The sequence below is a fragment of the Dasypus novemcinctus genome, chromosome 8, assembly GCF_030445035.2.
Source record: "Dasypus novemcinctus isolate mDasNov1 chromosome 8, mDasNov1.1.hap2, whole genome shotgun sequence".
In the NCBI taxonomy this organism is placed as follows: Eukaryota; Metazoa; Chordata; class Mammalia; order Cingulata; family Dasypodidae; genus Dasypus; species Dasypus novemcinctus.
In genome coordinates, this window is record NC_080680.1 from 12,513,112 (window position 1) to 12,529,115 (window position 16,004).

Sequence of the window (16,004 nt, forward strand, 5' to 3'; positions counted from 1 at the left end):
ATGGAGCACAAGTTGAACTCTGGGCTGTGTCTTACTTCAGAGTTATGTTTACCTTTCTAATGCATGAATTTAAGGATTAGACAAGAGTAATTTGTAGGTGTTCAGGCACCAAAGCAAGTCAAATGGCCATACCAGGGTTTAACAGGCTAATAGTATTTTCTCTTCAGAGACACTGCAGAAAGGAACAGCAACTATTCTGCCTAACAACACAGTCAACCACTTTGGGAATGTGCGTGTGTTTCTATGCATATTGAGTGTATTGTGAGATACTGTAAATATGTCTGTGTACACAGACATGTATGTGAGACAAGGTAGGGTGATGGGTTTAGTGAACTGTGAGCTGGATCTATGTATATTGAGAACACACATGTTATCTGTTCATAGCACCTAGCCTTTATTTTTTTCTTTTGCAATATTTTTTAATCTTTTTAATTTCTGTATTATATATTTTTTTCAATGATACATAGCTCACACAAAATGTTACATTAAAAAATATAGGGGAAGCAGCTGTGGCTCAATCAGTTGGGCACCCATCTTCCATATGGGAGGCCCTGGGTTTGCGTCCTGGGGCCTCCTTGTAAAGGCAGGCTCGCCCACACACTGAGCACCGCCCAGCCCAGAAGCATCATGGAGTGCGAACTCAGCAGGGTGACACAACAAAAAAGAGAGACAAGCAAAAATTACAGAAGAGTGCACAGCAAATGGACACAGAGAGCAGAAAACAAGCAAGCTACAAGGGGGAGGGGAAATAAAAAATAAATACAGACACAGAAGAACGCACAGCGAATGGACACTGAGAGCAGACAACACACAAAAAGACACAAGGGAGAAAAAAAAAATATATATATAGGTGGTTCCCATATACCCCATTCCCCATACCCTCCACTCCTCCCACATGAATGTAGTACAGTCATTGTATTTGATGAGTACATTTTGGAGCACATGGATTATAGTTTATGTGGTAGATTACACTCTCTCCCAGTCCATTCAGTGGGTTATGGCAGAATATATAATGTCCTGCACCTGTCCCTGCAATATCATTTAGGATAACTCCAAGTCCCCAAAATGCCCCAATATCACACCTCTTTTTCCCTCTTCCTGCCTTCAGAAACTCCCATGGCCACTGTCTCCACATCAATGATATAATTACTCCCATTGCTAGAGTCACAATAATTCTATACTAGGATACCAGTAAATCCACTCTAATCCGTATTTTATTCCTCCATCCTGAGGACCCCAAAATGGTGATGTCCACTCCACCTCTAAATCGAGGGGACTTACATTCTACATGGCTGATGGATGGAATTCTCCTGCTTGCAGCTGTAGACTCTCACAGTTCCCAGAGTGGTGGTGTGGTGCTTGACCATCTTCACCTCCCTGTCAGCTGACCTGGGTAAGTCCAATGAACCAGAGAGTAGAAGTTGCAACTCTGTTGAGGCTCAGGGCCCAGCTGGCACGTAGACAGTGCAGAGATTGAAGTCTCCTGAGTATACACCAACTATGGGTTATTTTTTTGGTATGGAGGATATGGAGAAAGCAGGGTGGCTGGGGGTTATCTGGTGGTCCTGTTCTCTAGACAGAAGGATGGAGTCTGTTCGTAGTTTTTCAAGTTGGAGTTTTGAGCAAGTTTGTATTTGGGGGTATAAGATTATCAAATGCATTTTGGGGTACAGAGGGGCATCATGTGTGAGTATTTCAGAGAATGTTGATGTGTCTGTGTCTTTTTAGGCATGTTACTGTTTATCTTCACCTCCTGGGGCATCATATGTATGTGTGTGTTCACAGGATACAGGGGACTGGATGTGTAACATTTGGAATTAGGCAACTGTGTTGAGTATTAATAGGTGAGTTTGCCTTGAATGTATTTGGGTGTTGTCAGAGGGTCTGTGCAATTGATTTGGGGGGTTATATGAGATTTCAAGTTTTTTTGTGGGATATGAAGATATTTGTAATACTTAAATGTTTGTTTACTCAGGGCTTTGGAGGACCTTGTATTTTTTTTTAAAAGACTATAGACTGTGATTTTTTTGTTACTTGTGTGGTTTACATCTTTTTGGAGAAGGGATTCTGAGTGTTTATTCAGGGTTCTGGTAGGTAAGTAGCTAGCATCTGAGACTCTTCGGGGTTCTGTGGATTTGACTATTACCGTGTATATCCAGCAGGCACAGGGAGTCTCGTATGTATGTGGTAACTGTGGGGCTGTATGGGGATTTGTGGGTGGAAGATTCTGGCACTGGGTGCTTGAGCCGGGGGACCCTGAGGGATGTGAATGTAATCAGGAAATGTGGTGAGTTGGGTGTCATCCTAGTGCTGTGGGTCACGGGTACGTGCTGCTGCTGGGGGAGTGGGGACAGTTCTATGCATATGTGGGGCTTGGGCATTTGTGGGGTGCTTGCAAATATACCTGGGGTGTATGTGTGTGAGCAGAGGGGGTGTGAGTATATTTCTCAGGAATTGAATTTGAATGCTTGGGTGTAAGAGTATATATGCACTTTTTTTGTTTGTTTTTATTTATTTCTCTCCCCCTCCCCCCCCCCCCAGTTGTCTGCTCTCTGTGTCCATTAGCTACGTGTTCTTCTGTGACTGCTTCTATCCTTATCAGCGGCACTGGGAATCTGTGTTTCTTTTTCTTGCATCATCTTGCTGTGTCAGTTCTCTGTGTGTGCAGCACCATTCCTGGGCAGGCTGCACTTTCTTTCCCGCTGGGCGGCTCTCCTTACAGGGTGCACTCCTTGCACGTGGGGCTCCCCTACATGGGGACACCCCTGTGTGGCACGGCACTCCTTGCGCGCATCAACACTGCGCGTGGGCCAGCTCCACACGGGTCAAGGAGGCCCGGGGTTTGAACCACGGAGCTCCCATGTGGTAGGTGGACGCCCTATCCATTGGGCCAAGTCCACGTCCCTATATGCACCTTTTAAAGGTGATGGGATTTTTGTTTATAAAGGGAAGTGTCTGAGAGGTTTGAAACCTAGAAGGGGATTTGTGTTTATATCAGGTGTGTGGAAGAATGGGGGGCTCTAATGGGTTTTGTATTTGGAAAATGAAAGGTGTTTATGTGTGTTCATTCTTAAGGTGTGGGGTTTTTTTGTGTGTCCAGGATATGTTTTTGGAGAGATCTGTGTGTATTGGGAGTGTGGGGGAACATCAGGGCTTTCTGGCTTTCAGCCATTGTCTATGTGAGTTTCTGGTGTGGTGTCTGTTTAATCAGATTATACATGTTTTGTGTTTTTAATCAACTTGTGTGTGTATAGGAGTTGTAGTAGTTGTGTATATCTGGGGGTGTGGCATATTTACAGTTTACTGTATATGAAAATTTTAAGTTTGAGTGAGTTTTTTGGGAGTTAGGATTCTGTTTATTTGGATTCTGGCAGGTAGTAGCATGCACACACGTGTGTATGTGTGAGCTTTCAGTGTCTGATGGTGTCATTTACAGGTGTGGATCCAAGGAGGGTGGAGCATATGAGAAAGCACACGTGCATATTTGGGGAGGTACAGCTTGTAGCTGCATGGATTTCAGCCCATGGCAGTCACAGTTGCGTATCTGGGGTGCGGTGATTACATATTCGTGGAACGGTAGAAGTTATATGTGTATTCGGGAAGCAAGGAGATCAGAGGTGGTCCGAGTGTCCGTGTTTTAGGGAGTTGTGGGTCCCGTGTCCATGTTCACATGGCTCCGTGGGCAGCTGTGCAGGGTGTGTGTGTGCCCAGGACAGGGAGTAAGTAGGTCAACAAGGCAGGTGGATGTGTGTGGGGTCCGGAATGGGGACAGGGGCCTGAGGGGGATTGTGCAGCTGTCGTATGTGACCCGAGACATGTGGCTCTCATCATACATGTTGCGCCTCCAGTGTAAGGATGGCACTGGCTAGTGCCCCTTCCTCATTAGCAGTCACTGCACGGAAGCATACTGGGGACTCCCAATTCCCATCTGACACTGGAGATGGAGACCTCCCGGCCAGCTGCCTGAGTCACCCCTAGAACTCTGCTTCCTAGGGCTACTTCCAGTACCAACTGCCGTAGGTGAGGTTCATCAGAAGCAAAGCTTAGATGGGGATACCTGTAGATATGATTTATTGAGAGAATGGTCTGGAAGGTGGGAAGCAGGAGAGGTCAGAAGAGATGAAGCAAGGGTGGGTTTCAACAGACAGGAGTTTCAGCCAGGTTCTGGAGAGACCTCTAGAACATGAATCTTACCAGAGACACCTGGAAGCAAGAGAGGTGCCTTTGGCACTTCCCGTTGGTCACTGGTTGCCAGCTGCTCCCAGGGCCATGTGACTTCCAGGAAGGGGTCAGCCATGAGTACCAGCAGTGCTGACAATCACAGAGGTGCACAGGGGAAGGCACCCAGGTGGATTTCTAAGGGCCTCCACTACAGAGGTTTACAGGGAAGGACAAAGAACTTTAGGGGCAGACAAAGGGCAGAACTAGAAGGGGCAAGCACTGTCTTGACTTTGGCTGGAGCTCCCTCCCCAGTTCTCAGTGCCCCAGGGGGGGGGTCCAGGTCTCTGAAGAGGACGCTCTGGCCTCTGCAGCCATTGGAGGTTGAGATCATGACCTAACATCATGAGTAGCCAGTTCTTTCCCCCAAAGACTCACATTCCTCACTGTGGGGAGAAACCAGTGGTCCTCAGAAATCCTGGAGACACTTGTCCCCAGGCCCCAGTCTTTCCTTCCTGGACAGATTCTTCTGAAAGTCTTTGGTACACTTGAGTCTTATTCCTTCTGGGATGGAGCTGGGGGTGGGGGTGTCAGGGGCCTCCAATCCCCTCCTTCCCAGGACACACAAGCGGGAGTAAACAAAAGGTTTGGTGAGGAAACCCAGAATCTTCCTCTACCGGCCTGAACACTGTCTGCCCTTCATCCTGTGCTTGGCCAGGCCCAAACCATAGGTCAGGCCTGGGTAAGGCCTCTAGGAGACTGTGTGCATTGTCACAGAACACAATTGCTTTCCTTTCTTTCCATAATTTTTATGAAGAAGTTGCTTTTTAAAATTTTGTTTCCATATGGGAGGAAGGGAAGTGGCATCACCTTTCTTGAAATGAGACCCCATTTTCTCTGTCCCTAAGAACATGCATGACCAGTGATTCCCTTCTGTTCCCTCTTCTTTCATCCATTGCCTGAGATTTTCTGATTCCCCAAAACAAAATCCCTTTTTCATGGAAAATGTCCTCTGTATCAGTAAAACCCTGGGGCCAGGGGTGACTGACCACCAGTACAGACTCGGTGGCCAAAGGCCAGGGGCCAGTACTGGGCTGAGGAAGGGCTGGGGCATTTACTTAGCAGTCAGAGGCACATGGGTCCTGGGGGTTAGACATGCCGTGAGGGGACATGGGCTGACGGGGCAGGTCCCTGGATGGGATCTAAAGGTGGAGGAGCTCAGAGCCTGTGGTGGAGGACTAGGGAGGCTGTGGCTCAAGAACCTTAGCCCTGGTTCTGTCACTGGCATGTGGATATAGTTGATGGCCTGGGCCTTAGGACAGAGAGCTGAAGGTGTGGTCACATGCACTTAAATCTGGTGCTGGAGGACCACTGTGAGAGCATGGCGGGGGGGCCTCATCACTGCTACTGGGGGACTTAGGAAGGGGCGAGGTCAAAGGCCATGATACTACCACTGAAGCGCTGAACTTCAGGCCAAGCTGCTGGGACTTAGCCCTTTTGGTGGCACTCTGGTTGCAGGTGTGCCTAAGAGACTGAAGCTCGAGAGAGCGGAGGGCGCCTGCTGAAGGGCCCAGGCAAGGGAGGGAGAGCTGGGGAGAGGCAACGGGAACAAGATCCCCCAGACCAAGGGCTGAGAAACAGCAAGACTTGGAGGTGGGGCGAGAATAGGAGGATTCAGCAAAGGGGACTAAGGAGCTGAGAGAGAGAGGAAGAAAAGACCAGAGCTCTCAAGGCAAGGCTATCGTGGAAGGAAGCTGTCATTTAGTAGAAGAGGTTACATTTCCTCAGAAAATCCAGGGATTTGGGCTCCTCTTGGATCTTCTGTTCCCAGATCTCAGACCAATTGCCTTCCCACACACAGATCCAGGGGTCAGGAAAAATACAGAGCGACTCCCTCACAGCTTCGGAGGTTGGCTGCCTTTCGGAAGTCTGGCCGAGAGCTTGCGTTCTCTTGAACCCTCTCGTGCTTGTTTCCACTGACAGATGAGCACCTGAGGTGCAGAGCCTGCTTTGTAAAGAAGCAGTTTATTAAACAAGAGGTCATAAAATATCAGGAGACAAGCCATAAATTAGCTATCCTTGGTCATTAAAGACAGCAAGATTTTCCCCCTCCATTCTAGAGCTGGAAGGTAAACAACACTTCAGCAGGGATGTGTGCCATCTTTTCCCTCAGGAGAAAACCCCTGGTGGCAGTGGCTTCCAGTGGTGGACTCTGTCCTCCAGTGCCTGTTGAGGTGTAGAATATACAAATTGTCCTGACAAGGTATATACAAATTCTATTGCCAAAGTATGATTTGAAGAAAATTTCTGGTTCTAACCTACCTGGCAGAGTCCTACAATGAGTCCCATACGCATCCCGGCTCCCATTCCCTTCTATTAGTTTCCCCACAGTAGATGATCTTGAGTCCTACATTCTACTTCTGTTACTATTCCAGGCTTTCCCTCTTTTACTTGGATTCCTGAATATTTCCTGGAAACAGGTCTCTTTCTGGTTCCTGAACTTGACTTCTTATCCTGGAAACTGCAAAGAGGTGTAGTCAGTGCCAAGCTGTGGGATGAATTCAGAAGACAGGACATCTGTAGGGTAAGGAGTGTTGTCAGAGTCCCTGGAAACCCTCAAAACCTTGGGAATTCAATTTTGGCTTTTCCCCATGGGACAGGCTTTGGGCTGAACTAGAGGAAAGATTGTGCACTGCACTTCACCAAGGATATCACACCTGTGGAGGTTGGACAGGTAGCCAGTGCTAGGCTGACCTGGGAAATGAGAGGAAGTGACACAGGTCCTAGGGCTGAGGATGCAGCTCTGAAGTCAATGCCTCCTGTATGGAGTAGGATGACGTCAGGCCTCATTTCCCTGCTCAGAGCCTGGCACAGTGCCCATGATTCACTCCCCACCTGATAGGAGAAGCAGCCCTGTGATCAAGGGCAGCAGCTAAGGATGAGTTGCTTGTGCCCATGGCTACTCCTGCCCATGGGCCACAGACCAGCCCTCCCTTTCTGAGACTCAGGTTCATCTTCTCTCCAGTTGGAGTACACACACCATGGCGATGAAGAGGGAGGGCTAAGTAGACAGATCTGAGCATGAGCTCCATTTTGACGATTCTAAGCCAGTCCCTCGGCATGGGACCCTCAGCCCTGAGCCTCAGTTTACAGCTCTGTACATGACTACAATACCTTACCAGATCCCAGGAAAGTCATGTCAGATATAGAAAGGGCCTTGTACAGTTCCTAGCACAGAGTGGGAACTTAGTGGAGGCTGACAGTGGTGTCATCATTGTCACTGTAATGCCCTGAGGTGGTCCTAACCTCTCCTCCTCCACGAGGCATAACTGCCTCTGCTCCTCATGCTGGAAACTGGGACCCTAAGGTCCAGTGCCCTGGCCCCACAAATTGACATTTGCTTCATTGGGGACCCTGCATCCAAGGAGACTTCACACCACCCAAGGACCTCCAGGACCCAGGCCTGGGAGGTGCTTGTATGCTGTGACCCTGCCCCCACCTCCTTGACTGGGATCCTACCATTACAAGAGCCTGCAGGTGAAACTAGTCCAAAAGTTGTATGCTGAAAACCACAATACAGTTTTGAAAGAAATCAAGGAACATGTAAACAAATATTTTGGACTAGTTTCATCAGACTTACATCTAAAAATTATTTTCTTTTTCATGAGGGATTACAGACGGCATTGCATTTTAATTTGTTTTCATGTGTTTGTTGCAATTGTAGAGAAAACTATTTTTCTCCTTTTTTCTGCTCTCTTGCAACCTGTTCAAATTACTTAACTACTTGAGGATGTTTTGTGTAGATTCCCTGGAATTTTCTACATAGACCATGTTATCTGCAAATACGGACAGTTGTATCTCTTACTTACTTTAGAGACATCTAGTGGTCATGGATTGGAAGAGTAACATAGAAAAGATGTGATATTCTTCCAAAGTGATATATACGGGTTTCACACAATTCCTTTGAAATTACCAGCATGAGCCTCTGTAAATACAGACTGTTTTCTAAAGCTCATATCAAAGTTAAAAGAACTGCAAGAATTAAAATAAATTTGTAAAAGAAGGAAAAACTGGGAGGAAGTACACTACCTCAAGGCATACTAAATAACTGCTTACACCAAGATTGTGTGTTTTTGGAAAAGAGACACATAAATCAAAGGAACAGAATAGAACGAAGAGGAAACCCAGAAATAAACATGCATGAGTACAGACAACTAGTTTTTGAGAAAGATATACACAATGGAAGAAAGATATTTTTTCAACAGAAGGTGCTACAGCAGTTTGATAGCCAGAGCACAAAAGGGAAAGAAAGAAGGACTAAGAACATCAACCTGAGAATCATCATAGTATAATAGGTAACCAGTACAGATCATAGCGCTTATTACAATATACAAAATATAAATAGTTCAGAAGATATTTTAGAAGAAAATTTTGGGACATAGAATCCAGTGAAATGTTCTTAGATATGACATTAACAGCACGATTCATAAATACAAATTACATAACTGGACTTCTCCAGAATCAAAACGTGTTGCTTTGTGGAAGATCTTGTTAAGAAGATGAAATGACAAGGTCCAGACTGGGAGAAATGTTTGCCAAACACATATCTGCTGAATGAATGATAGAGTGTATAAAGAACTCTCAAAGCTCAAGTGTAAATAATCAAACATTCCATTAACAACAAGGGCATAAGACATGAGGAGACATTACACCAAAGAGGAAGTAAAGATGCTCTATAAACAAGAGAAAATATGTCAACAATGCTAGTCACCACACCATAACAAGATAGAGGTAAATACCTATTAGAAAGGCTACAATAAAATACAACGATTATTTCCAATGTTGTCACAGGTGGAAAAAACTGGATTTATCATGGATGGCAGTCAGGACTGTGAAATGGTATGGATGATCTGTAAAACAGTGTGACATTCCTGAAAACACTAAAAATGCACTAACCAAAAACCAAGCAATTGCAGTCCTGGGCTTTTTCCTCAGAGACAAGAATACTTCCTTGCATGCAAATATATGTATGATATGATTACTTAGGAAAGCTTAAATTATAATAGCCCAGATTTAAAACTCCTAAAGTCCTTGATATTCTTCAACTGATAAATGACTAAACAAACTATGGTACATCCATAGCATGGAATGATACTCAATATTCCATAAGAATATAAGTGCAAAAGTCCTAAGCAAAATACTAGCAAACCAAATCCAAAAGCACATTAAAAGATTATACACTACAACCAAGTGGGATTTATCCCAGGAATTCAAAGGTGTTTCTACATAAGAAAATTAATTAATGTAACTACCACATGAATAGAATGGAAGATCACCTGAAATGACACAAAAAAGGCACTTGACAAACTCCAGCAACCGTTCTGGAATGAAACACACAGAAAACTAGAAATAGAAGGAAACATCCTCAAAATCATAAAGGTCAGATATGAAACTTCTGAGATAAGACATACTCCATAGTAAAGACTGAATGCACATTTAGAGGGAACATGGTGGATGGGATAGGCAGATAAGGTTCAGCTCACTAAAACAATGGAGAAAGAGCCAGAAGCTGCCTTGAAGCCTGCGTTGGGGAACAGCAAAGCAGGACACTGCTTTACAACTCCCAGAAGAGCGAGGGCCAGAGAGATGGAGAAGCCAAAACAAGTAATCGTGAGTTATTAGGCCTCCCGGCTGCCTGGATATTAAGCAAGAGTAAAACTCCTGGCGGATTATATCAACCTGAGGGCAGAGCAGACCTCTTCCTCCCTGCCAGCGGCTTTGGATATATACAGAAGGGGAGGGTGCTCTGAGCCCTCTGGAGGGCCCTGCACAGGTAAGGAAGGCAGGGGAAATCGGGGTTCGCTTGCCTCGGTGGCTGGGAGCGGCCCACGTACCCTGCCCTCAGGACCAAGTGCCTAGTGGAGCCGCGGGCTCCCAGCTCCAAAGAGGAGTGTGAGGGCAGCTCACCCGTGAGGAAGAGGGTCTGGGAGCGAGGAGAGCGATTTCTTTCCCATGAATTTTGTCAGCTGGGCCCCGCTTGAATCTTGGAAGGGACCCTGACTCAACTGAGAGAGGGGAGGGGGATCTCCTCAGGGAGGCTGCCACATCCAGCCAAATGTGTTGTAAAGAGAGGAATTGCATCAGAGAAGAGGCAGAGACTGGCGGCTGATCAGCTGGACTCCAGCGAACTGCAGGGAATCTGCAGGGAATCTAACCTGCCTGAGGGAAAGGGGTGGATGCCTTCCCACAGGCTAATCAACCTAGGGAGGCGGAAGAGCTCAGTGCAAGAATTCCTGCCTAGCGCGTGTGAGGTCCCTGGTGCAATTCCTGCCTCTTCTTTGAGAATTCAGGCATCTGGCTGAAACTTGATGACAGGAAAAAATACAGACATTCTCTTTGTATTAGCTTTTCTCGGACCTAAAAAAAAGTTCCTTTTTAAAAATTTTCCTAATTTTACTGACTAAAACTGGTTCAAATCTTGCCGAGGGCAGGCTACAGGGAAGTGATTGATGAACATCAGCAGCCTGAAAAGATACTTAGGAGTCTGAGAAAAAGATGTTTTTCCATGTTTATTTTAGTTTGTTCGTTTTTAAATTTGTTCCTTCTGTCTCCTTTTTAAAAATGATTCACTGCTGTCCTGTTTCTTGTTTGTTGTGTTTCCCCTCTCTTTTTTCCTCTGCTTGTTTTTCTTTTTTAAATTCTTTTTAAATTTTGTTTACTGATTTACTCTACCTGTACTATTTTTTTCTCTCCTTCATCTTTATATTTTCTGTTTTCTATTGTTGTTCTTTCATTCCACCTTTTATTTGGTCTACAATTTTTGTTGTTTCTTTCTCTCTTTCATTTTTTCTCTATTTACTTTCTTTTTTACTTTTTTCTTTCTCTATTTTCTCTTTTCTTGTCCTCTCTTCTCACCCTTCAGCCTTTTACTTCATTCTGTATATTTTTCTCTATTTTGTTTCTTCTTTCATTGTTTCTAATCTTATTTGTCTGTGCTTCTTATTTGTGTTAATTTATCAATTTCCTACATCTTGTACTGTTCCTATCCTGCCTTCTTCTATTATTATTACTATTGTTCTTTTCTTTCCCTATCTCTTTCCCTTTCTCTGGTCCTAATTTATTTTCTTTCAAGGAAACATAGACAACAACAAGAAAAGAGAATAAGAGCAATGAAGGGTCAAAGTGAAATCTTACCACACGCACAAAAACAAAAGCAAAATAAAATCATAGAATAGAGAGAGACGCCAATCAAATGAATAAATCCATCAAGATAAACAGATGCATAGATTCCAAAAAAAAATTTCCAACCCATACTAAGAAATAGGAAGACATGGCCTAGTCCAACAAACAAACTAAAACCAGGGAGATGCAGAACATGGAACAACTAATCAGAGATATCCACAAAAATATCATGAATCAACTTAATGAAGTGAAGGAAGTGATTAAGAATATTGGAAAGATACTGGAAGAGCATACTGAAAAAAATTATAAACATACATAAAAAGATAATGGATATGATGGTGATGAATGGCACAATCCAAGAAATAAAAAATATACTGGAAGCACATAATAAAAGATTTGAACAGGCAGAGGAAAGGATCAGGGATGTGGAAGACAGTACATCTGAACTCAAACAGATAGTAGAACAGAAAGATAAAAAGATAGAAAAAATTCAGCAGAGACTTAAGAATTTCAATGACAACATGATACACACAAACATACACATTATAGGCATCCCAGAGGGAGAAGACAAGGGAAATGGGACATAAGGAGTTTGGAGGAAATAATGGCTGAAAACTTCCCAACCCTACTGGGGGAGATGGGCATGCATGTCCAAGAAGCACAGTGCACCTCAAACAGTATCAGTTCTAACAGGTCTACTCCAACACACATACTTTAAATTGTCGAATGCTCAAGACAAAGAGAGAATACTGAAAGCAGCAAGAGAAAAGAGAACCATCATGTAAAAGAGAAGCTCAATAAGATTAAGTGCTGATTTTTCACCTGAAACCATGGAGACAAGAAGGCAATGGTATGACATAGTCAAGGTGCTAAAAGAAAAACATTCCAGGCAAGAATTCCCTATCCAACAAAACTGGTATTCTGAAGTGATGGAGAGTTCAAAATATTCACAAAGACGGAATGCTTTCTCCCTAATTTAAAAACAATTCAAAGATGCCCACTTTCACCAGTCCTACTCAATATTTTACTGGAAGTTTTAGCCAAAGCAATCATGCAAAAATAAGGAAGTAAAAGATACGCTAATTAAAAAGGAAGAAATAAAGTTGACCCTATTCACAGGTGGCATAATTTTGTTTATAGAAAAATCCCAAAGAATCCACTAGAAAGTTATGACAGCTTGTAAACAAATTCAACAATAAAAGATAAGCATTTAGACACCATTGGGTTTCTATATACCAGCAATGAACAACATAAGTTGGAAATCAAGAAATCGGTTCATTTACAATAGCAAATAAAACCATAAAATACATATGATAAATTTAGCTGAATTGAATGACATGAACCCTGAAAACTATAAAACATTGCTGGAAGATATTAAAGAAGAACTGCATAAGTAGAAAAACTTCCCATGTTCATTGATTGGAAGACTTAATATTGTTAAGTTGTTGACACCACCTAAAACGATGTATGAATCCAGTGCAATCTCTATCAAAATTCGAGAAGCCTTTTTTGCACAAATGGAATAGGTGACCTGAAATGGATAATGAAGCAAATGGATTGTAGTCCAATCTCTCCCAAACACACTTAAGAAGAAATTCCAACTACAATTTTATTAGGAAATAAAATTCTTTAATCTAAAAATATTACTATAGACCAAGACCAAGTTAGGTGTATGCCAGGAATCTAAGATTAAACTAACATTAGAAAATTTAGTTTACCCCTCCTTCCAGCAGGAACAGGAGGTACCTTGGCTAGGGTTGGCTGTGGTACCTTAACAAGGGAATGTGCAGTAGTGGGGAGGACAGCAGCATGTGGGCTGAGGGGGCTTCCTATTGGCTGTTCCCATGGACTTAGATAACCAGGGTAAATGACAGAACTAAAGCATAGGTTCAGATGGCAGTCAAGGTGTGATCACTCCTCCTCCTCCTCCCAAGGTGACTCACAATGAGAACTGTTTGACCACATTAATGAAAATGACTGAGAATATATCAGGGAGAGGAATATGTGTCCTGATCTACAATGGGATTTCAATATGATGGAGCAGAGGAAAGGAGTTACTCAGATACTGCAGAGTTCTACCTTTGGGGAAGACCTGAATTGTCATATTTTCTTAGTACTTACAGTTACAAATGACAACTGACCCTGTCACATTTCCCAGTGGAACAGCAACAATCTCCCAAGTGCAACAACAAAGAATATGAAGAAGGATGGTCCAATGAGGAGCCTGTGATACTGATGACTATGCTTATGAGCCTGTGTGCCTGAAATTTCAACTAGGCCTAGAGCTGCAGGGTAACTAAGAGTTACCTCCTGAGAGCCTCCGTTTACTCAAATGTGGCCGCTCTCTAAGCCAAACTCCGTATGTAAATGCATTACCTTCCCCTCAGCAAGGGACATGACTCCTGGGGATGAGCCTCCCTGTCACTGAGGGATTACTACCAATCACTAGTTGGTGATGCAACTAGAAAGGGACCTTGAATAAAAGAGGGAAATGGTAAAGACAAATGAGCTTATAGGATTAAGAATCTTCAAAAAAGAGTCAGGAGGTCATCACAGGGGTTGTGCTTATGCACGCCCCAGCACGATCCCAACGACCCAGCAGGATCCCAACTCCAGATACTGGTGCTCCTGAGGGCTATGGGGACACACAGGTTCTATGATCATGGTGGCTGGCTCTAAAGTTCATTGCCTTGTTAGTGGGCCCTACCTGGTAGTTTGTGTTCCTGAGTGTGATGGTGTTGGACTCAAATGAGAGCTTTCCACAGATGCCTCTTCTATCACTTTTACTAAACCTGTGGTTGATTCTAGGTTTGGTGTATACCCAAGAGAGTTCAATCTCTGAACTGGCCATGTGCCAGCTGGGACCTGAGCCTCAGCAGAGTTGCAGCACCTACTCTCCAGTTTGTTGGACATGCACAGGTCAGCTAACAGGAAGGTGAAGTTGGTCAACCACCACACGAGGGAACGAGTGTGCCTACAACTCCAAGCAGGAGAATCACATCCAACAACCATGTGGGATCTAATCCCCCTCTTGATATAGAGGTGGAGAGGACATCACCAACCAAGAGTCCACAGGATGGAAAAATAAAATATGGATTAGAGTGAACTTCTTGGTATGCTACTATAGAACTATTGTGACTAGTAAGGGAAGAAACTGTAGCAATTATCTGGAGAAAGTGGCCAAGGTAGTTGCTGATGGTATGGAGAGGGAAGTAGAGGTGATATATGGTGGCATTTTATTGCAGGGACAGATGCTTGATATTGTATATCCTGCCATAACCCACTGAATGTACAGGGGGAGAATGTAAACTATAATCCATGTGGTGCAGCAATGCTCCAAAATGTATTCACGAAATGTAATGAATGGGCCACAATGATAAAATAGGTTTTTTATGTGGTAGGAGTGGTGAGGTGGGAAGCAGGGTATGAGGGAACCTCTTATATTTTTTAATGTAACATTTTTTTGTGGTTTATGTACCTCTTAAAAAAACACAATTTATTATTCAAAAAATAAAGTAAAAATTAAAGTAAAAATTAAAAAGATATAGAACAGATGGAGAAAGGCCACAGCCCAACTGGATTTTGAGCATCACAACAGATTGCAGATTGCATCATGGCCAGCCCTTTCTAAGCTTTACCTCATTTCTCCTCTGTCCTGTCATGGCCAAACCTATTCACTACCTTCCTGGTGAAGACAAATCCTACTATGTGGAGGGAGAAAAACTTATGCATTGTAAACCTGCCTGCCTATAAGGATTTGTTTACCTTTTTGGATGGGCACACCTGGAAAAACATATCTCAGAAAGAATGAGGAGCAGCACTTCATTGTAATAATTCCTAAATGCTTATCTTTTTCTGAAGCCACAGCCTCTAACTTGGTGAAACTAATATAATAAGATAATAGGTTGACCGGCAAAGTAGTCATTTGAAAGCTGGCCATAAATACAGAATTGAGTCCCTGTGCTGCAAACTACTCAACTAGTCCTGATGTTAAATGTGTGACATACATCCATACCCCTGCAACAGGAGCTGTGTTCTCCATGACAAGTGTCTTCAATCCATTTCTCAAAATCCTTGATCCTGGAAGAAGTCACCTATTACAAATTTCAAGGGTTACTTGATGAACCAGAGGAGAGAACTCAACTGCAGAAAGTTCTGGAGCCAAGTTGCAAAGTGCTGGTTCTCAAGAATTATGGTGTGGTAGCTCTTAGAGAAACAGTTGAGGAGGTTTTTCACTATATATTTAATGCACAGATGCCTATGAAATGCAGGTGTGGGCATTAGCAGGGGAAGGTGGAGTGGACAATCTACTTTTACTGGATTTTCAGAAGCATAAAGCATTCAGTTACACAGTTACAGGTTTTAGAGGAGGAGGTGTAAATAAAAGTGTCCATAAAAAATGGAATTTTGGCAAAATTAAGTTTGAAGATGGCCTCTGAGTAAGTCAGGCAGGGTGATGCTCTCTTATGAAACAGGGAGGAAAGGGTAATAATTGTCCAATGGAGCTGCTTTGGGGATCTGCACACCAGGAGAGTGACATATGTAACGTTTAGGAGAGAATGGAGACAGTGAGGCGAAGAGGCCAAAGGAAAAGGAAAAGTTACTGGTCCGACAACTGGGAATGCCACCACATACTTCATTCTCAAGGGAAAAGACCTTGGCAA

The 16,004-nt window shown here is 43.7% G+C and overlaps 1 pseudogene; it reads left to right on the plus strand.

Annotated features, from left to right (window-relative positions):
- Positions 1–12,581: 12,581 nt before the first annotated feature.
- Positions 12,582–15,779, plus strand: LOC131279562 (gamma-adducin-like; annotated as a pseudogene).
- The last annotated feature ends 225 nt before the right edge of the window (positions 15,780–16,004 follow it).